The following is a 22420-nucleotide window of genomic DNA, read 5'->3' as shown; positions in this document are numbered from 1 at the left end:
TCATTACCATATGCATACGCCCCGCGTTTCATGGGAGTTCCCATGAAAACGCTGGGCGTATGTATGGTAATGCGGCCGTGACGCACGTGTAGGGGGCGGACATATGACATCGCCGGATGTCAGCTGCCCGCCCAGATCCCTGCTTTTGCACGGAAACATGTCCGTGTGGTCTGAGGTTGCGGGAGCTGGTGGACCACTCGGTCCTGCATTCGATGGTCTGCGACCATCGAATGATGGGGGAGGTTCCCTGAGATGGAGGAGGCGTATTCCATGAAAAATACACGTGCGGTCCGTTCGGACAGCTTCTTACCGCGTACGGACGGAGTTGGCGATCCGTAGGGAAGGCGGGGTTTCGCACGCACGGTCCTGGCCGCATATTCGATTCCGGCCGCACCGATCAGAATAAGGGCCTATGAGAGATACGGGTTATCAAAGCGATAGTGTCTAGGTCAACAGTTAAATGGTTGACCACTATTGGTTGGCAGTCAAAATGTCGACACATCAAAAATGGTCAAAATGCATGAGATCTACATGGTCAAAAGGTCGACACAAGAAAAAGGTCAACATGAAAAGGTTGACATGGAAAAAACTTTTTTGGGTGTCGACATAGGTCAACATGGAACCCAATCATGACTAATCCCACGTACGACAGTCCGAAAATTTGAACTGAGACTACAGCTAATTTACTAAGCTGCCATATTCTCAGGATCCATGTCTTCCAATGGCGAAGTGATTCATATTTGGAAGGCAAATACGGACAAGCATGAAGCCTGCATGGGTCAGTCAGATCTGTGCAGGGTTCTCCGTGTAAATAGAAAAATAATAAAATCAAAAAACAACAAAAAAAATAGCATGGTGTCCCCATTAGGAGTATACTGTAACTAGCCCTGGATACCTGGGAAATTTTTTTATAGTGTCCCCCTATATTCAAGAAACTAGCGATGGGCTCTTGGACCGGTCCTGGTTACAAAAACATGAGAGACAAAAATAAGGGGTCCCCGATGTTTTTATAATATGAATTGGGCTATAACAGCCAGCAGTGTAATGCCATAGCTGAGGAAGCTTTAAATTCCCTCAGCCGAAACATGATGGCTGGTCAGGCTTGGCTTGAGGGAGTGGGGACCTCCCCAATAATGTGTCCACTTTATTGGGGTATTTTTGTACCCTGTACCTGTCCAAGAGCCTGGTGTTTGTTTCTTGAATATAAGGGGACCCTATTTCATTTTGTCCCTGGTATTCGAAAAACCAGGACCGGATCAAAGAGCCCAGGGCTGGTTATGCTCGTTTTGGGGGGACCCCATGCATTTAAAAAAAAAAAAAATTATATATATATATATATATATATATATATATATATATATATATATATATATATATATATATATATATGTGTATATATATATATATATATATATATATATATTTATTTATTTTTCTACTTTTTACACTGAAAAGTCGAATTCAGCAGTAGGAATGTTAGTAAAGGAGCCGACCACTATAGAACACCTGGCCATATACGTACAAGTTCTATTGACAGTGTACTCTTTCATACACCAGAATTTGGCTGAAGTTGACGTTGGTAAATACAGCAATTCACCTCTGTGGTCATAGTGCAATTGGAATGGGTATGATTGGGTGCATTCGTCCCCACCCGATCTTAGTAAATTTCCTACATTGTCAAAGAAGAATAACGTAATGACTGCCATAGGAAAGGAGTGAATTAAACATCCAAGGCTGTGTGTACACTATGGAGCATGTGACTCGGAGCCAATAGGAAAACAGGGGAGGGCAGAGTTAGCTGGGATAATAGGAACAGGGAAGGAGGAGTCTTCCTCTTTTCCCTGTGGAATTTCTGGTGAGTGGAAGCTTTTGTTTTTCCCCTCCCTGACCCTGCTATAGAATATAGCCCTAGGTTTGGTAACTAGCCTTTGATTTATAGACATTGGTATTTAGGTAGACTTTAGCTAACCTTTAGGGACAAGGGGTTATACACTAGCATTGTACACTAGCTTTACACTCAGGATTACAAAACATATGGGGGAGAATTTTGGTTGTTAGTCTGCGTGCCCAGATTGTTCAGTCCAAATTATTAGTCCAACTGTTTAATTGTGTGCCCGCCTGCATCCCTGAACGATGGCATCCGCCCGCAGCGCAGGTCCCAACCACCCGCATTATTTGCTGGGGAGGCCGGGCCTGTCCGCTCACCCTCGCAGCCTACGCAGATTCCCCTGCCTCGTCCCACTGCTGGCAGACAGCGTCCCCCTCCACGCACCTTATCGGGCGGTACTGCGGCAATGGACACATCACCGGTGTCGCTGCCTCACCGCTCCATGTCCCCTCTTACCTCCGTTTCCTGGCCGGATCATGGGAGAAGCGGCGGAAGCTAGGCCGGTCTGAGCTTCAAAGCCTCAGAGCCATCGCTCTGTTCCCCACGGCGCCCCGCTGCCTCCACGCAATGCCGGTCCATTAGCAAGGCACTGGACAGTGCTGCGGCGACCGACACATCAGCTGTGTCGCCGCGGCACCGCGCATTGTCCCCTCCTACCTATGTCCGCCTGCCGGGTCCCTCTATGGGAGAATCCAGGGCTGCCGTACACACCCGCCCGGGGATGGCGGAAGGAAGGGGGTGAGCACAGGCAATCACGCCGCTGGGGGGGGGAACGGCGGGTTAGGCGCCGGAGGGAGCCAGGCCAGCAGAAGCACCACGGCTCCAACCGGCGCTGGAAGCCACGGTTCAAGGGTCAGCGGGGGGTTGGCACGGGAGAAGCTGCGGGGGGGGAAAGTAATGCCAGCAACAACAACAAACGTAACAGGGGGAGTCGGATCAGCCACTAGAGGGCGCTGACGGCACGCACTCACCTCAGACTCACAGGGAAGGGGTAAGGCAGAGGAATTTGAGGTGGGAATGCGGGGCTCAGAGGCAGGGGAACACTCCAGGTCTTTTCTAAGGTCTGGTAGTGACTCTAGATCAATCCCACCAGCCCCCGCATTGGACCCCTCACTCCTCTCTGTTTTCCTTAAAAGGGGCCCTACATGGCAGGGGTTTTAACACTACTGATGGAGGGATCTTCAGGGGAAAATAGGAAGGAATAGGAAAGCAAAGGTAGAGATTGGAGAAGCAGCGCAAGAGAGCCCAGGCAGGGAAAAGGGGATAACTCGGACTGCCATGCTTTACAGTTATCCGTTGGCCCATCCTGTCTGCCCGATTAACCTGACAGCATGTTTTTAGAGTGTGTGAGGAAACCCAGAGTAACTGCTGGAGGCACACATGACACTGTTATATTTTGCCTCAAAATATCTGCTTCGGGCCTCACCTACATTGGGATATAAGGCAATTTAAAAACAAAAATAATAATAATTCCCCTCAGATGTAGCAGTACACACCCAGGCTTCTAGGCCACATACACAAGCTCTCCTTATAGGGAACTAGACACGCCTTGGGGTGGGGCATGACACGCCGCCTCATAAGGCACCGTGCAAAAATTATTCGACCAACTAGCATCTCCCTGAAACTAGTAGTCAAAGTAGCCTCGTATGTCCCAACCGCTGGTCAGGACACGGAGGCCACATAGATGTCATATGGCAATTGATTGCGCCCCTGACAGGGACCCCCTAGGTTTTTGGCCACCACCAGGACGGACGGCATTAGGTTTATATACTGCTACAATTGTAAAAAAGAAAAAGCATGCTGGTACAGTATGGTTTTTAAACGGTGGGACAAGGTATTGCAATTACGCAATAACCCGGCTAGTAGCAGTGATGCTAACCACTGTACTGCCATACTGCACAGATGCTGCCATATTGCCCACTGGCAGCAATTTCCTTCTATAATTGATACGTTTGAATATTGATTTAATTATTTAGAGTTTCCCATATAGTGCAGCAGATTCTGTTGCGCTTCACAGTTGTAGACAGTGATAAAACAAACTGGGTACAAGTCTACAAGGTATACATATTCTGCCATATTGTCCACTTACAGCAATCTCTTTCTATAATTGACACGTTTGCCCTTTGTGTTTTGTATGTCTCAATAAGATCAGCCGCAATCCCTAGGTATATAGTAAAAGGCGTTTGGCTCAGGTATCACCGTTCTCCAGTGCATTTGTCTGGAAGTTGCAGCCTTATAACGGCATAATAAATAGACTACATAATATGATGGTGGAAGTACAGGGCAACGCATAATAAGTTAATCAAAAGCAATAGCCTTTACCTGTGAGAGCAGCTATATTCTAGGACAGGAGTCAAACTTCCTTCTACAATTGGCACATTTGCGCATTGATCTATTGATTTGCAGTTTCCTATATATCGCAGCAGATTCTGTTGCGCTCTACAATCAGAGACAAGGGGAAATCAAACGGGGGAACAACAGACAGATTGGGAAGTAAGAGGGCCCTGCTGCAAGCTTACAATCTATAGATATTCTGTCATATTGCCCACTAACCGCAATCTCTTGCTATAATTGACACTTGGCCCCTTGGTGTTTTATGTCTCAACAAGATCAGCCGCAATCCCTAGGTATACAGTGGTTAATAAAAGGTGTTTTGTCTCAGGGATCACTGTTATCCAGGCATTGGTCTAGAAATTGAGGCCTTATAACAGCATAATAAATAGATGACATAATATGACAGTAGAGGCACGGGGCGCAGCACAATGAGTATTGAAGAGCACTAGCCTTTAATGGTCGATTAGCTACATTCTAGGACAGAAGAGCCGCCATCTGCTACTCAGATCTGCTATTAAATAACAGCAACGGAAAAATTATGCCGTGCTCGGCCGCAGAACACAGAAGTTAGGTGCATGGACAGAGCTAGGTTCCCGCTCAGATATTCCCTAGGGCTTGGCAACAAGCAGCAACATAGGTAAAGCTTACACCGCCAGCATTACAATATTAACCAACAGTCCCAATTATAATATTCCACACTCATACTGGTACATGCATGGGTGCTGACAGCAAAATGAGCTTTAGTGGGAATATGCGTCCATATGGAAGGAAATATAGAATTTAAGATCCAGGGCAGTGCGCCATGGGTAAAAGGTTCCCTAGAAAGCACTATGTTATATGGGAACAATATGAATCACCGCTAACACATAGATAGTAGCAATTGCAGGAATACATACATCGGGATGATAGCATCCTTCAACCTATTATTCGCTAGCCATAGCGTAAGGAGCTGGCGTATATGGCCATATGTCGCAATACCATATTAACATTTTTGAAACCCCCCCCAAATCCTACTTCACCCTCTGCGGATCGCACTATATATTAGTATATAACATAGCTCCAGCATCAGGGAAGTGTGAGGGCAGTAGGACAGGGACCAGTCACATGTCTCCACAGATGACAAATGGCTCGAGAAAACGTGGAAGGAATGGGAAATCGAATCCAAATCGAACACTGAGGTTGATGAGGTGTGGACAGCCGAGTCAGAGCAAGCAGGTGACGGTCCTTCCAGTGGTGAGACAATGTTTTTTAGTGTTCTTCCCTTTCTGCGCATGCGGGGCCTCACACCAGCCACTCTTGATAGGAAGGGGCCGGAAGTAAGTAGCACGGCCAGGGCTCCCAAGGGCACAGCCAGCCAGGTATGCCAGTAGGCGGGCGAGCAAGCAAGGACACAGCAAGAAGAGCAGGAGGGCGGCTTGGCCAGGGGTGGTCCAATATGGCTACACCGCAGATACGCGAGGCTTGAAAGAGAGCCGCAGGCACAACAGCCAATTACAGCTATACGTCATGGCCCTTTCTTTCTAAAGGAAACAAGGCTTAATGTGGAAGCTCACAGATCAGGGGGCCCACGGCCATCGCTACAGGGCAACCTTCACAATGGTTACAGCAGCCGTCGGCGGCGCAGTATTGTAATCCCTCTTACTTAACTACAGTAAGGGGAGTAAGTGGGGCTAAAAAGGGACATGCCGACCTTAAGGGGTCTAATGCATACTAGCGCAGCAGGGAAGCTGCGGGCCCTGACCTGTAAGTGGTCAGTTGGCCATGGGCACAGCATGGAAGCTGGGGGCCCACGACCTTGACTGGTCTGATGCATATTAGCGCAGCAGGGAAGCTGCGGGCCCTGACCGGTAAGTGGTCAGTTGGCCATGGGCACAGCATGGAAGCTGGGGGCCCACGACCTTGACTGGTCCGATGCATATTAGCGCAGCAGGGAAGCTGCGGGCCCTGACCTGTAAGTGGTCAGATGGCCATTGGGCACAGCAGGGAAGCTGCGGGCCCTGACCTAGAAGTGGGGTACCCATTCAGCTGGATGTTGCGCTGATGCCTTGAAGGGTGGCCTCTCCCTAAGGGAATTCTGCACACACTCTCACAGAATAGGGGCGGCTACAACCGCGGCAAGGGCAGGCCGCACGGCGGAAGAGTTTGAGGCTTTAAGCCGATGGCGTTCCGCTTGTTACAATAAGTACATCTGCCCGCATCTACTGCCATGAGGGCAGTGCGCCAGCCTGATTGCGCTAGCGCTTGGGTGGATGTTTGTATGTCAAGTGTGCCCATCCTACTCGGGGATTAACTACGCTCTGTTGTTGGGCAGAGCGTCCGGAGTTTTCACTCTTTTTTACCTGAACTGACAGACTGAATTCTATAGTCAATAGTCCCTCAGCAGGTCCAGACGTTTTTGTCCTCCGGCCGAGTAATCCCCATTCCCCAGAACCCTTCCCCCTTTGTGTCAGAAATGGGCGTTCTATTGGTACTTTACCAAATTATATGCTACCAAAATTGGGCATCAGAAATTTTTATTTTCTTTGGCAGATCCTCCTAAAATACGCTAACATATCATAGCCTTACAAACCAGTGCACAATTCTGGTACCTAGCGCAGCAGGGACGCTGCGGGCCCTGACCGGTAAGTGGTCAGTTGGCCATGGGCACAGCATGGAAGCTGGGGGCCCACGACCTTGAGTGGTCTGATGCATATTAGCACAGCAGGGAAGCTGCGGGCCCTGACCTGTAAGTGGTCAGTTGGCCATTGGGCACAGCATGGAAGCTGTGGGCCCATGACCCTGAGTGGTCTGATGCATATTAGCGCAGCAGGGAAGCTGCGGGCCCTGACCTGTAAGTGGTCAGTTGCCCATTGGGCACAGCATGGAAGCTTTGGGCCCATGACCTTGAGTGGTCTAATGCATGTTAGCGCAGCAGGGAAGCTGCGGGCCCTGACGGTGGCCTTTCCCGGTTAGAATCCCCTATGTAAGGAAAGGGAGGCTCAGAGTTGAGGAGGATCTATTTCTAGGAGCGTCCTTATGGTGCTCTAGTCTGGTGGCGGGGCGGGGGTGTCCTGGGACCAGGACCCCCGCTTTGGCGGGAAAGAACGGCAGATTAATTGATTTAGGCCTTCAGTAAGCGATGTTTATACATCACATCGGTTGTTCTCGGTGCGCTCACCTCCATTGACTATAGGCCTGCGCTAGATCTCCCGCTCGGGGGGCAGCGAGACCACCCAGTCGGGTGGCAGTCAATGGAGTAGGTGGAGCCATACCGCTTGTGTAGGGAATACGTCATTACATACGTCAGTCGTGGGGTGGAGCTTAGATCACTAGCCGTTCTTTCTGGGCCACCATTTAATTAAGGAATTCTAATACAAGCAATTAGCTTAAAGTGTTTTCAATAAATTCAGCTAACAATTTCTGCCAAACCCAAGTCTCCGAGTCGTTATTTCAGGTTTATATAAGTAAGTGTTGAAATACGAAAATGTATACATGCACAAGGTCACACATCAGCTGCTAGGATGTTTAGAATAACGTAATGACTGCCATAGGAAAGGAGTGAATTAAACATCCAAGGCTGTGTGTACACTATGGAGCATGTGACTCGGAGCCAATAGGAAAACAGGGGAGGGCAGAGTTAGCTGGGATAATAGGAACAGGGAAGGAGGAGTCTTCCTCTTTTCCCTGTGGAATTTCCCACCCTACCCGCCCTATTACGATTTAGTAAGGGGGGGATAAAGGGGGGCTGTAAACGCGTTGGCTGAAAGGCGGGAAAGAACGGCAGATTAATTGATTTAGGCCTTCAGTAAGCGATGTTTATACATCACATCGGTTGTTCTCGGTGCGCTCACCTCCATTGACTATAGGCCTGCGCTAGATCTCCCGCTCGGGGGGCAGCGAGACCACCCAGTCGGGTGGCAGTCAATGGAGTAGGTGGAGCCATACCGCTTGTGTAGGGAATACGTCATTACATACGTCAGTCGTGGGGTGGAGCTTAGATCACTAGCCGTTCTTTCTGGGCCACCATTTAATTAAGGAATTCTAATACAAGCAATTAGCTTAAAGTGTTTTCAATAAATTCAGCTAACAATTTCTGCCAAACCCAAGTCTCCGAGTCGTTATTTCAGGTTTATATAAGTAAGTGTTGAAATACGAAAATGTATACATGCACAAGGTCACACATCAGCTGCTAGGATGTTTAACTATTTGTGCTTCCCCGGTATTCCCTTCCCGCTATTCTTCCTTACTCTGTGTTTTCCCATTGCAGGTTTCTCTCTGACATGTAAGCTATGCACCGGCCCTGGATTTTCCTCCTGTTCCACGATGACGTGTCCTGCGGGACATGTTTGTGGCGGTGTCCGTACAAAATCTACAGCACGTATGTAATGAAGAAATTGCATATTGCAAATGCTATATATAAAATTAGAGAATCTCAAAAATGTGACTTGTGATTTCACTTCTTAAGCATCAAAACTTTCTTTGTTTATTTATTTGTTTTTGTTGAAATATTTGGGAACTACATTTATAGTTTCCCCTCGCAACCATGCGAGGGCATGTGTTGCGAAGACTCATCTAATAATTTCCCCCGTCTTCGCAAATATAATTCAGTGGAGACTGACTTATATTTGCGGCCGCCAAGATGAAGACAGGACAGGCGGCTGATGTCATGTGACGTCAGCTGCCTGCCCCCGGCACACTTCGTTCCGCCCACATTTCCATGGGAACACCCAGAGTTTTCATGGGGGACACCCAGAGTTTTCATGGGGACACCCATGAAACGCTGGGTGTTCCCATGGCCCAGTGACACCACCGCCCCATCCCTCCCTTACTCCCCGCTGTGAACGGCCCTGTGACATTGTAAGTCGCAGAGGCCGTTCACAGTTGGGGTTGCACATGCACAGAAATGTGCATGCACAAACCCCGACCACCGGTGCACCGGCAAAAAACGGTTCACTAAGAGTGAACCAGAATCCGCCCCTTGGTAGGGTCCTGTGCAGTATTGACCCATGTTATGCACAGTGCTGTACTTCTAAAGCCCCATACATACTAGGAAATGTACTGTTATTGATACAAACGATAACAATATTGTTTACAATACATCGTTCATATTGGAAAGTGTTTACACACAATGGGCGAGATGTACTAAGCGTTGAAAAGTGATAAAATGGAGAGTGAAAAACCACCAACCAATCAGCTACTGCCTATCATTTTTCAAACACAGCATGGAGTTTGGCAGTTAAGAGATGATTGGCTGGTGGTTTATCACTTTCCATTTTATCACTTTTGAAGCTTAGTACATCTGGCCCAATATACTGCACATCCTTAACAACCCTTGCCGACACAATGTTGGGCCTACAGGGGTTAGCAATCGTCAATGCAGGCAGGCGGGTATTGTCAATGAACAATATTGTTAACGCTATCAGTCAGTATGTAGGCACTAGGGGCGGGATTCTCTAAATTCCGCAGCCCTCTTCGCCCGGCATCGCATTTCTAATGACCGCATATTCTCTAAAATATGCGGTCATTAACGCAAGGGACAGCTCTTGCGGTAAGAGCTGTCCCTTGCGATGCGGTGCCGTTGCTGGACTTCCGGCCGCAGGGCATGCTGGGAGGGATCCGTGACGGATCCCTCACACACCGCTGCGGTAAGAAGCCCATAGGCTTCTGCAGGGAACCGCCAGCTTTTGCTGGCGATTCCCTCCGCAGCGGTGACACTGCGGAGGGAGGTTAGAGAATACAGAAATGCGGTAAAAACCCCGATAACGGGGTTTTTACCGCATTTCTGTAATAGAGAATCTCGCCCTAGATCATTTGTTCGGAAGGCGATTCTTCTAGTGTGTATGGGGTTTATGGGAAACAGCATCGACTATGGTAATACCAAATGTGATGATATAATGTGATATATATAGGATATGTTTACTGTATCCATCTGTTGTTGTTTTTTTACTAAAATAATGTAAAATGGGTGTTTTCACAATCTTTAAAAAATATTTTAGTATCACTTAGATGTATGAAAGAGCTATTTGAGGAGAATTTACACTCAGGCGGAGATTCTCTAAACTAAAAATGTGGTTAAACCCCTGTTATCAGGTTTTTACTGCATTTTGGGATGCTCTAAGCATCCCCCGCCGGCGGGGGTCATCATCAGAAAAATCTGGCGATGCCCCATAGAAGCCTATGGGCTTCTAACGCGATCCCCCGCCACCCCGCACCAAACCCCCGCCGCCCCGCACCCCCCTTCCCCCTCACCTGTGTTGGGCAGCACAGAGATGTGCTGCCCGGACCTGTGACCTCCTCCTCCCTGCACTTTACACTTCACACTTCCGGGTGCAGGGAGGAGGAGAGCCAACCCCCCCCCCCCCCCCTGCAGCAGCAGCAGCTTCTCAGGCCGGGTAAGAGAGGGAGGGGGAGCAACCGGGACCTGCCGCTCATCGTAAGTGGAATAGCCTCCCATCAGAGGTGGTAGAGGCTAAGACAGTAGAACAATTTAAACATGCTTGGGATAGGCATATGAATATCCTTACAAAGAAATAAGGATTAAAAAGGGTTGAGTTTACCTGAAGGGTAAAAAAGGGGCAGACTAGATGGGCCAAATGGTTCTTATCTGCCGTCAAATTCTATGTTTCTATGTTTCTATAGCGCTCATTATTTCTTATTGACTGCAAGGACCCCCCCCCCCCCCCGCTGCCGCCAGCTTTACAACGCCGCAGGACAGGTACCCGGGCGGCAGACACCGGGGCGCCCCCACCCCGACTTGCCTGGGGCGCTCTGGTCTTGCACCGGCCCTGTGTACGAGTTCTATCGACAGTGTACTCTTTTATACACCTGAATTTGGCTGAAGTTGACGTTGGTATATACAGCAATTCACCTCTGATCCCAGTCATAGTGCAATTGGAATGGGTATGATTGGGTGCATTCGTCCCCACCCGATCTTAGTAAATTTACTCCATTGTCAAAGAAACTATTTGTGCTTCCCCGGTATTCCCTTCCCGCTATTCTTCCTTACTCTGTGTTTTCCCATTGCAGGTTTCTCTCTGACATGTAAGCTATGCACCGACCCTGGATTTTCCTCCTGTTCCAATGAAACGATGACGTGTCCTGCGGGACATGTTTGTGGCGGTGTATATTGAGAGTATATTAGTTCTCATTGCATACGGCTGTGGCCGGATAGGCTGTGGCCATAGTTTAGCTGTGGCCCTGTATTGAAGTGGACCGTTTTAAAGTGGGAAAACAGAGTCATAACTACGAGCGTTATACCTGCGTTGATTCATCTGACCCCTCCTCTATCCTTGTCTCCAACAGGTAAATTCAACTTTGTCACAGGCATACGTGCAGACTATCTCTCTCTGCTGTAACATCCACATGCTTTTGAACTCTATTGGGTACATTTGCAAGCAAGTGTCTTCACTGCAGAACATTGCATCCCTTGTGTGTGGGATTGTCTTATAGGTAAATTAAACTTTGTCACAGGCATACGTGCAGACTATCTCTCTCTGCTGTAACATCCACATGCTTTTGAACTCTATTGGGTACATTTGCAAGCAAGTGTCTTCACTGCAGAACATTGCATCCCTTGTGTGTGGGATTGTCTTATAGGTAAATTCAACCAAATATCTGATCTGTGTAAATAACAACAGTACCTTGCCTGTGTGTAGTGAGGCATGTATTTTTTATTCTAAAAGAGATATAGTATCCTGGAATGCCAGAACTGTTTTTGTAAGCCACTTTTATTGCTCTGTATAGCAGGGGGTGGGGACTGAGGGTGTAGATTCTTCCAATTATTGGAAATTGGGAAGAAGGCATTGTTAGAGTATATTATTTATTTATTTATTTGCAGTTTCTTATATAGCGCAACAGATTCCGTTGCGCTTTACAATAGTAATTAGTTCTCATTGCATACGGCTGTGGCCGGATAGGCTGTGGCCATAGTTTAGCTGTGGCCCTGTATTGAAGTGGACCGTTTTAAAGTGGGAAAACAGAGTCATAACTACGAGCGTTATACCTGCGTTACACCGAAGGAAAACTGAAGGCAAACTACTACAATTCAACAAAAACACACATGGACTGCATTGATACCTCAAGAGTATGTAATTCATCTCCAATATGCTCTCTTTATTTCTGTGTTATGCAAACTCTTGTATGATTTGAAAAGTTCTGATTTAATGAATTGTTTGTAATTGTTATTACTTGTTTGGTGAAGTTGTTCAGTGAAGTATAGTTTAGTGTTGCATTCTGCCTGATGTCTACTCAAACACAGTGCAAATTATCTCCTTCACAGTGCAAATTATCTCCTTTGACCATTTGGCCATTAGTGTTCAGGTGTAGCCTGACCTGAACAGACTCACTATATTCTTAGAATTAGTGACCTGCAGCTTTTCTGAACAGTAAAAAAATAAAAACAGACATTGAACAACATCATCAAACAGGTAATTTCAACTTTAGATTTTGATTTTGTACTGTATGAACATGGCTAGGAATAACAGAGGCACAGGCAAAAATTTTAAAACTATGTGTGCAAACGCTAGAAGCCTAGGAGACAAAATTCCTGATCTAATCGCAATAATGACAAGGGATGACCTAGACATTGTGGCTATCACAGAGACATGGTGGAATGAGAACCATGGCTGGGACGTAGCTATACCAGGATACAATTTATTTAGGAAGGACAGAATGGGAAGAATCGGAGGAGGGGTAGCAATGTATGTAAAGAAAAGCATAAATGCTACTTTAATACAAAACATTGAAGAAAAAACTGAGGCCCTTTGGGTGACCATAGAAATGGGGGAGAAGGACATTATTCGTACTGGGGTCATCTATAGGCCACCAGGCCAGGGGCAGGATTTGGACAGGAGCCTATTGCTTGATGTCACTAAAATGGCTTTAAAGGGGGAAGTCATAATCATGGGAGACTTTAATCTACCTGATGTGAATTGGGAGGAGTCTTTTGCAAGATCATCTACAAGTGGCAAATTTCTAAATTCCCTACAGGGAGCCTCTCTCAAGCAATTGGTGAGGGAGCCTACTCGCAAAGACTCAATATTAGATTTAATACTCACAAATGGTGACAGGATATCAGACATATATGTGGGTGAGAACCTGGGATCCAGTGATCATCAAGCAGTATGGTTTAGTATCAAGGCAGGGTCCAACTCCAGTCACACAAAAACTAAGGTGTTGGATTTTAGGAAGGCTGACTTTGCAAAAATGGGGAGATGTTTAAGCGACTCATTAGCGGATTGGACAAACTTGAAAGGAGTGCAGGAGAGGTGGAGAAAATTAAAAAGTGCAATACTAAAGGCAACGGACCTTTGTATCAAAAGGGTTAAGAAAAGTACCAGGAAAAGGAAGCCAGTGTGGTTTACAAAAGAGGTATCAACTAGTGTAAAAGCAAAAAAGATGGCCTTTAGGACATACAAGCAGACTCAAAATAATAATGACAAAGAAGTGTATCTTGCCAGACGCAAAGAGGCTAAGAAAGTGATCAGGCGTGCCAAGGCACAAGCTGAGGAGAAAATGGCTCAGTCGGTAGATAAAGGAAACAAAACTTTTTTTAAGTATATAAATGAAAGGAGAAAATCAAATGGAGGAATAATAAGACTGCGGACAGACACTGAGAATTTGGTGGAGGGAGACAAGGCAATTGCAGATCATCTAAATAATTACTTTTGCTCTGTATTTACTATAGAAGGAGAAGGGAAGGGACCACAGTTAAGTTGCAAGGACATTCATAAAAATAAGGTAGATGGAGGTACATTTACTAGGGAGAAAGTCCTAACAGAACTTTCAAGACTGAAAGTGGATAAATCAATGGGGCCAGACGGAGTGCATCCAAGGATACTAAAAGAACTAAAAGATGTGTTGGTAGCGCCATTAACAGATTTATTCAATCAGTCACTAGATACAGGTGCAGTTCCAGAGGACTGGAGAAAAGCAAATGTAGTTCCACTGCACAAAAGCGGAAGCAAAGAAGAAGCAAGTAACTACAGACCAGTAAGCCTTACATCAGTAGTAGGGAAAATAATGGAAACACTATTAAAAGAAAGAATAGTGGAATATCTTAAATTAAACAACTTACAGGATCCAAAACAGCATGGTTTTACTGCAGGGAGATCATGCCAAACAAGTCTCATTGACTTTTTTGACTCCGTGACCAAAATACTAGATGAAGGGGGGGCTGTAAATGTGGCATATCTAGACTTTAGTAAGGCATTTGACACTGTCCCACATCGCAGGCTGCTAAATAAACTTGAAAGTGTGGGATTGGATTATAAAACAATTAAATGGATAAGAACCTGGTTGCAGGATAGGAAACAGACAGTTGTCGTAAATGGAGTGCATTCTATGGAGGGACATGTTACCAGTGGAGTACCCCAGGGATCTGTACTTGGACCAGTGCTCTTTAATATCTTTGTTAGTGACATTGCAAATGGTATTGAAGGGAAAGTATGCCTTTTTGCAGATGATACAAAGATATGCAACAGAGTAGACACACCAGGAGGGGTAAATCAAATGACTGATGATCTAAGTAAACTTGAGAATTGGTCAAGAGAATGGCAACTACAGTTTAATGCTAAAAAATGCAAAATTATGCACTTGGGACTCAAAAACCCAAAGGCTCAATATAGTATCAAGGGTACTATAATGGAAACTACTGAGGAGGAAAGAGATCTAGGAGTCACTATTTCAAGTGACTTAAAGGCAGGGAGGCAATGTAACAAAGCAATGAGGAAGGCTAGTCAGATGCTTGGTTGCATAGGGAGAGGAATCAGTAGCAGAAAAAAAGACGTAATAATGCCACTTTATAGGTCATTGGTACGACCTCATCTGGAATACTGTGTCCAGTTCTGGAGGCCATATCTTCAGAAGGATATAAATACATTGGAGAGTGTACAAAGAAGGGCAACTAAAATGGTGCATGGCCTACATCACAAAACTTACCTGGATAGACTAAAAGATCTTAACATGTATAGTTTGGAGCAGAGAAGGGAAAGGGGGGACATGATAGAAATCTTCAAATATATCAAGGGTTTTAACATAGTACAGGTGGGAAATTTTCTTCAAAGGAAAACAAGTAATAAAACACGAGGACATGCACTGAAACTGGAGGGAGGTAGGTTCAGGGGAAATGTTAGAAAGAATTACTTCACAGAAAGGGTAGTGGATAAGTGGAATAGCCTCCCATCAGAGGTGGTAGAGGCTAAGACAGTAGAACAATTTAAACATGCTTGGGATAGGCATATGAATATCCTTACAAAGAAATAAGGATTAAAAAGGGTTGAGTTTACCTGAAGGGTAAAAAAGGGGCAGACTAGATGGGCCAAATGGTTCTTATCTGCCGTCAAATTCTATGTTTCTATGTTTCTATAGCGCTCATTATTTCTTATTGACTGCAAGGACCCCCCCCCCCCCCCCGCTGCCGCCAGCTTTACAACGCCGCAGGACAGGTACCCGGGCGGCAGACACCGGGGCGCCCCCACCCCGACTTGCCTGGGGCGCCCTGGTCTTGCACCGGCCCTGTGTACGAGTTCTATCGACAGTGTACTCTTTTATACACCTGAATTTGGCTGAAGTTGACGTTGGTATATACAGCAATTCACCTCTGATCCCAGTCATAGTGCAATTGGAATGGGTATGATTGGGTGCATTCGTCCCCACCCGATCTTAGTAAATTTACTCCATTGTCAAAGAAACTATTTGTGCTTCCCCGGTATTCCCTTCCCGCTATTCTTCCTTACTCTGTGTTTTCCCATTGCAGGTTTCTCTCTGACATGTAAGCTATGCACCGACCCTGGATTTTCCTCCTGTTCCAATGAAACGATGACGTGTCCTGCGGGACATGTTTGTGGCGGTGTACGTACGAAATCTACAGCACGTATGTAATGAAGACATTGCATATTGCAAATGCTATTTATAAAATTAAAGAATCTCTTAAATGTGACTTGTGATTTCACTTCTTAAGCATCAAAACTTTCTTTGTTTATTTATTTGTTTTTGTTGAAATATTTGGGAACTACATTTATAGTTTCCCCTCGCAACCATGCGAGGGCATGTGTTGCGAAGACTCATCTAATAATTTCCCCCGTCTTCGCAAATATAATTCAGTGGAGACTGACTTATATTTGCGGCCGCCAAGATGAAGACAGGACAGGCGGCTGATGTCAGGTGACGTCAGCTGCCTGCCCCCGGCACACTTCGTTCCGCCCACATTTCCATGGGAACACCCAGCGTTTTCATGGGGACACCAATGAAACGCTGGGTGTTCCCATGGCCCAGTGACACCACCGCCCCATCCCTCCCTTACTCCCTGCTGTGAACGGCCCTGTGACATTGTAAACCACAGAGGCCGTTCACAGTTGGGGTTGCACATGCACAGAAATGCACATTCACAAACCCCGACCACCGGTGCACCGGCAAAAAACGGTTCACTAAGAGTGAACCAGAATCCGCCCCTAGGTAGGGTCCTGTGCAGTATTGACCCATGTTATGCACAGTGCTGTACTTCGAAAGCCCCATACATACTAGGAAATGTACTGTTATTGATACAAACGATAACAATATTGTTTACAATATATCGTTCATATTGGATAGGGTTTACACACAATATACTGCACATCCTTAACAACCCCTGCCGGCACAATGTTGGGCCTACAGGGGTTAGCAATCGTCAATGCAGGCAGGCGGGTATTGTCAATGAACAATATTGATAACGCTATCGGTCAGTATGTAGGCACTAGATCATTTGTTCGGAAGGCGATTCTTCTAGTGTGTATGGAGTTTATGGGACACAGCATCGACTATGGTAATACCAAATGTGATGATATAATGTGCTATATATAGGATATGTTTACTGTATCCATCTGTTTTTTTTTTACTAAAATAATGTAAAATGGGTGTTTTCACAATCTTTAAAAATTATTTTAGTATCACTTAGATGTATGAAAGAGCTATTTGAGGAGAATTCAGGCAGAGATTCTCTAAACTAAAAATGCGGTTGAACCACCGTTATCGGGTTTTTACCGCATTTTGGGATGCTCTAAGCATCCCCCGCCGGGTTACCGCGGCGGGGGGGTCATCATCAAAAAAATCTGGCGATGCCCCATAGAAGCCTATGGGCTTCTAACGCGATCCCCCGCCACCCCGCACCGAACCCCCTCCGCCCCGCACCCCCCTTCCCCCTCACCTGTGTTGGGCAGCACAGAGCTGTGCTGCCCAGACCTGTGACCTCCTCCTCCCTGCACTTTACACTTCCGGGTGCTGGGAGGAGGAGAGCCAGCCCCCCCCCCCCCCCCTGCAGCAGCAGCTTCTCAGGCCGGGTAAGAGAGGGAGGGGGAGCCACCGGGACCCGCCGCTCATCGCCAGGTCACCGCAAAAGACAGCTCTGAACGCAAGAGCTGTCTTTTGTGATAATTATCACATATGTTAGATCAGTGGTAGCCAACCCTAGCCCTCGAGAGCTACCAACAGTTCACATTTTCCAGACAACCTAGCTGCTGCACAGCTGCACTCATTAATCACTGACACATTTTAAAAGATCCACAGATGGAGCTAATTAGCTCACTAGTGATTCTGTGAGGAGACCTGCAAAACATGCACTGTTGGTAGCTCTCGAGGACTAGGGTTGGCTACCCTAGTGTTAGATCATATGCGATAATTATGTTTGCGGTAGCCGGCGATGGGCGACGGTAAGGGGGCGCGGATGTAAGAGCATCCCCCCCTCAATTTGAATATCTAAAAAATGCAGATTTCATTTTCAAAACTTGTAATGTGAAATTCAATCTGTTTCAGATTTACAAAAGTCCAATTGTAAAATAATAATACTGGAGAGAGCCTTACGATAATAATGTCATCTTCAGATGGATGAAATGCACTCATGGGCTATTATTAGAAAAGCAGTGGGTTGGTAATATTTAGGATTAAGAACTTTGATAACGCAGGGAAGACAATTGGTTAAGTATGTTTAAAAGGTGATTTCCTTATTCTTTTTGTACAGATGGAATAACAGCAACTGAAATATATGCTCTGTCCTGTGTGTCGAATGAGCAGTGTAATATAACCGGATCTCTCAGCACTCTCGGTAACAGTGTGAAGACGTCCATATCCTGATGTTACACGGACAACTGTACTCCAGCAACACCCGCATGTAAGTGTTTTTTTTTTTAGTTTGGTTCCCTCTTGCTATCGCTGAATAATGATCTGTGACTATTATAGAGTAGTGAGATCACTGGTGTAAGTGGTCATTAATGGCATTTATAACTGTCAGGGTGCAGCAGATTTTGTTGACAATAATTTCAACATGAGAATTGCGACATGGGGGGTATTCAATGATGTCCGTATGTTTGAACTAGTCACAAAATCCAGACATACCTACAGTATTTAACATGGCCATTTTCTGAGTATAGTTGAAAACACATTTTCAACTGAAACACGAAAATTGCAGATTTCCCGACTGTTGGGAAAAATGGTATGGATTGATACCCCCTATGTCTGTAATGTCAATATTGACAGCGCTGCCATTTATCATGTCTTCACAATTGGCAATATGATTGGAATGTGGTCTAGTGGCGACTTGCGGCGGTCCAGCGGCTCTAGCGGTCTCTTTCGGATACAGCAGTCAGCTGGTGAAGACTTCCAGAGGAACCTGCATGAATTCTGGTTGTACAGTATGACTGGTTTTTATCCCTAACATTAGCCATCCCCCAGGTGGATAACTTAAACCCTCCCATCGTATAGTTTAACCCTAACCCGAATGGCTACTCCGCTCCTGTATCCTGACCCTACACTCCTGTACCCTAATCCTCTGCTACCATTCTGCTCAATCTGTTGACATTTGTGAACATATTCGCAGTCTGTACATGCTGATACATCCATCCCGGTACAGCAGTCAGGTGAGGAAAACTACCGGCGAAACCTGCATGAGTTCTGGTGGTGTGACTTAATATGGCTAATTTTAACCCCTAACCCCTAAATCATCCCTTCCACTGCATAACTTAGTCCTGAGGCTGGTCCTCCGACCCTGCCAAATGCCTTGACTGTCTCTGCCTGCTTACATCCTGCCATCAAGCCACCGCCCACTTGCTTGCACCTCATGTAATCTGTCTGTCTCCCCTTCCTACTAGATTGTAAGCTCCTCGGAGCAGGACCCTCTTCCCTCCTGTTGTCTAAGCCCACTTCTCTTCACATTTCACTCACAGCTCTCCTATACTCCAACACTTAGTGACCATCCTCGTCCACATACTCATCTCCATCATTGGCCACCAGCCTCTAGTTTTATGTTGATCAAGTCCTCACTACTTACATTTAAGCTGTAATGTGTATTGTATTGTGGCACTCTTTTTACCTGTACTCTATTGATTTACTGTAATGTTAAGTTTTGTCTCCCTGTACTGTTCCTTTGTATGTCGCTCTGAAAACACTTGTGATATATACATAAAATTGTAATAATAATAACAACCCTAATCATCCCCCATGGGGGATAACCCAAACACTCCCTTTAACCCTAACTCTTTTCTCCCAAATCCTAACCTCACCCACCACCTAGTGTCTAACCCTACCCCTAGTGGCTAACACTATCCCTCACCCTATTGCCTGGGGGGACCCCTTTATTGGGGATCCCCACCCCCCCATGTACCCCGTCTAGAGCTGACCAGCCATGGTAGTCATGGATCGGCCTTGGGACCTTGCATAAAAATTATTGACACCACTGGCTGATGGAGCCCGATGCTAGTTGCCCATCTTTTTGTGAGCATATTTTCTGAAACCAGAACTAGTCCAAGAGCCAGGTGTTGGTTTCTTAAATTCGGGGAATCCCCGACATCCCGCCGTATTTAGGCAACCAGGACAGTCTCAATGAGCCCGCACACTCCCGGTTACTAAACAATCGCACATTCTTGTTACTTAAAAAGCATGTCTAAATAAATGCAGCTTTCCATTACTCAAAAATCACCAGAAATTGCAAATGATTTCGGACTTTGTCTAAAAATCGCTCCTAATTTACACTTGCGATTTTCAACTGAAAAATCTCAAATACAGTATGACATAAATCGCACCTTACTACATTTGGCACTTGGTTACATTGTGCACATGCTGTTACGTTCAAGGTCCACAATTTAATAATATTGACTTTCTACATGTCAACATTGTTATTATCGACATGAATAAAACCATACGAGGTCACCTACATACAAGATCAGATTGGAGAACATGTATTATAAGGAATAATGTTTCCTCTATTGTAAATCTAAATGGATAGTAAAAATGGATCTGTGACCTGTTGTCTTTCACATTTATAGGGTCATGAAGTTCTTCTGTGTCATCTAATATCCATGTACAGTATAATTAGTTAAAGCAATATTATTAATGAGATTATTAATTAAGGATGTGGATAATGCTGGTTATGTTGAACGTCAATAATTTAGATCTATTTAATGATATTCAATGTAATAGATGTGGGAGTATATATTGAGTGTTTGTAACCTCCAATCTTCATATATTACAGTACCCGCCGATAACTCTCAGCCGAACGGTCTGACCTGTCAAACGTGCATTTCGGCTGATTCTGACTATTGTTCCACCGCGTACACCATGAAATGCAATGGGAATGAAACCATGTGTCTTCTCCAATGTACCAACATTTATGGTAATTGTAATCCCATGTATTTGCTTTCTGCCCAGTACAGCATTATATAAATGGAGGTCCAACATCCATCAAAGTGGGAAATTTGCTAAGAGTAGAGTTCTATATCACATGGGATATGGGTGCCCAATCAGATACCATCTATTGTCTCCTAGAAAGTGCTAAATAAGTAGTATAATTCTAATTTGTTGCCCATAGCAACATCCCATGTGAAATAGTTCTAACATCTTAGCAAATTTAGAATCCGGTGACTGTATCTGGGTCACTTATCAGCCCGATTCGTCATTAGGGGGGTATTCTGGTTCATTCGCCCGGATTGCAAATTGACCCAGATTATGCCTTGCGAATTGTGGTACAGGGTCCAACCATTCGTAAGGTGCGTACGTTCGCACTGGCTGTGAATATCTGTTTTACATAGACATCCGTTTGCAGCCTGCGGGGTAACACCCACATCATTCGATGGTCGGCGACCATCGACTAATGTGGAATGTGCATGCAATGGTAAGGTTGCTCTGAGCCACCTTACATATGCGTGTATGCTCGGGGGAAAGTGGGCGGGCAGCTGATATCCGTTTGTCAGCTGCCCGCCCCCGCATGTCCGTAAATGCTCCATTAGCATGAGAATGCCCAGTATTCTCATGGGAACTCCCATGAAAAGTTGGGTGTTCCCATATGCTAATGGGGCAGCCCACCACCTCCATGGGTGGGTTTGGTTGCCATGGAAACACGCACCAAGCGTATGATCATACGCAGAAATGTGCAATGCAAAAACATCAGCCCTGTGCGAACGCACACGGGCCTGCGAACGGACCACAATAAGATCCTAGGAGTATCAGGAGAGATTATTTTTTATGATTTTTTCCAATATATGTGTGTATGAGAGTTGATTCTAATGGCGGCTCCTACCTGGGTTTTTGTCATTTAAATACGTTTTAGTATATTTTCCTTTTTTACTAATATTTATGTCTGTTTTCGCAGCTCCATCAAAACTATCTGCGGCTATTCGGGGCTGTGCCACTAAAAGTTACTGCTCCATTGGCACCAAGTCCACAACCGGTAATAACCGCGATGTCAAAGTGGAGATTACATGTAGCAATGGAGTTTTCGGCCTGCGCGGTCGTCCATTTCTTTCCTTTATTGTCGCTGTAGCAACGACTAAAGTTTTCTTTCTGAAATAAAGTGCAAATGAACATCTTCAGTTTGTGATTCCAAAATGTTATTTTATCGTAAGTTGTTTAGCACATTCTGATATAAAAGTTTGTTTCTAAATATTTTGTCTTTTGCATATTTCTTTTTAATGTTAATGGGAAAAATTATTCTGACTAATACACTAAGGGCCTTATTCAGACCTGCTTTTCTAGGCTGCTTATATATTTTCCTCCCATCGCAGATAAAAGTAAGTATATGCTAACTATTATCCTAGACGCAGATGGCCGAGATGGGAATAGGCGCTGACGTCATGTGATGTCAGCCGCCCAACCCGAGCAGCCAGGGTCACGTCTGCATTCTGACGGTCCCACCCAGTGTTTCTATGGGCGCGCCCACTGTGTTTGCGGGCACGCCCATGAAATGCTGGGCGGACCTGT

At 45.7% G+C, this 22420-nt stretch overlaps 1 long non-coding RNA gene across 7 annotated transcripts; it reads left to right on the top strand.

The window, feature by feature from the left end:
- The first annotated feature begins 1673 nt into the window (after positions 1–1673).
- Positions 1674–22105, top strand: LOC146042204 (uncharacterized). 7 transcript variants are annotated; one of them, XR_014463791.1, is made up of 7 exons: positions 1674–1855; positions 8469–8579; positions 11504–11797; positions 15957–16073; positions 18192–18341; positions 20697–20837; positions 21813–22105. It is a non-coding gene; the product is annotated as an uncharacterized LOC146042204 (long non-coding RNA). The 7 variants fall into 7 exon arrangements; XR_014463787.1 differs by lacking the exon at positions 11504–11797 and adding an exon at positions 11228–11503; XR_014463788.1 differs by lacking the exon at positions 1674–1855 and adding an exon at positions 2770–5455 and having other exon boundaries at positions 11228–11797.
- The last annotated feature ends 315 nt before the right edge of the window (positions 22106–22420 follow it).

Source organism: Crinia signifera, chromosome 19 (assembly GCF_055691185.1).
Source record: "Crinia signifera chromosome 19, ASM5569118v1, whole genome shotgun sequence".
In the NCBI taxonomy this organism is placed as follows: Eukaryota; Metazoa; Chordata; class Amphibia; order Anura; family Myobatrachidae; genus Crinia; species Crinia signifera.
This window is presented reverse-complemented; position numbering and strand designations above follow the sequence as displayed.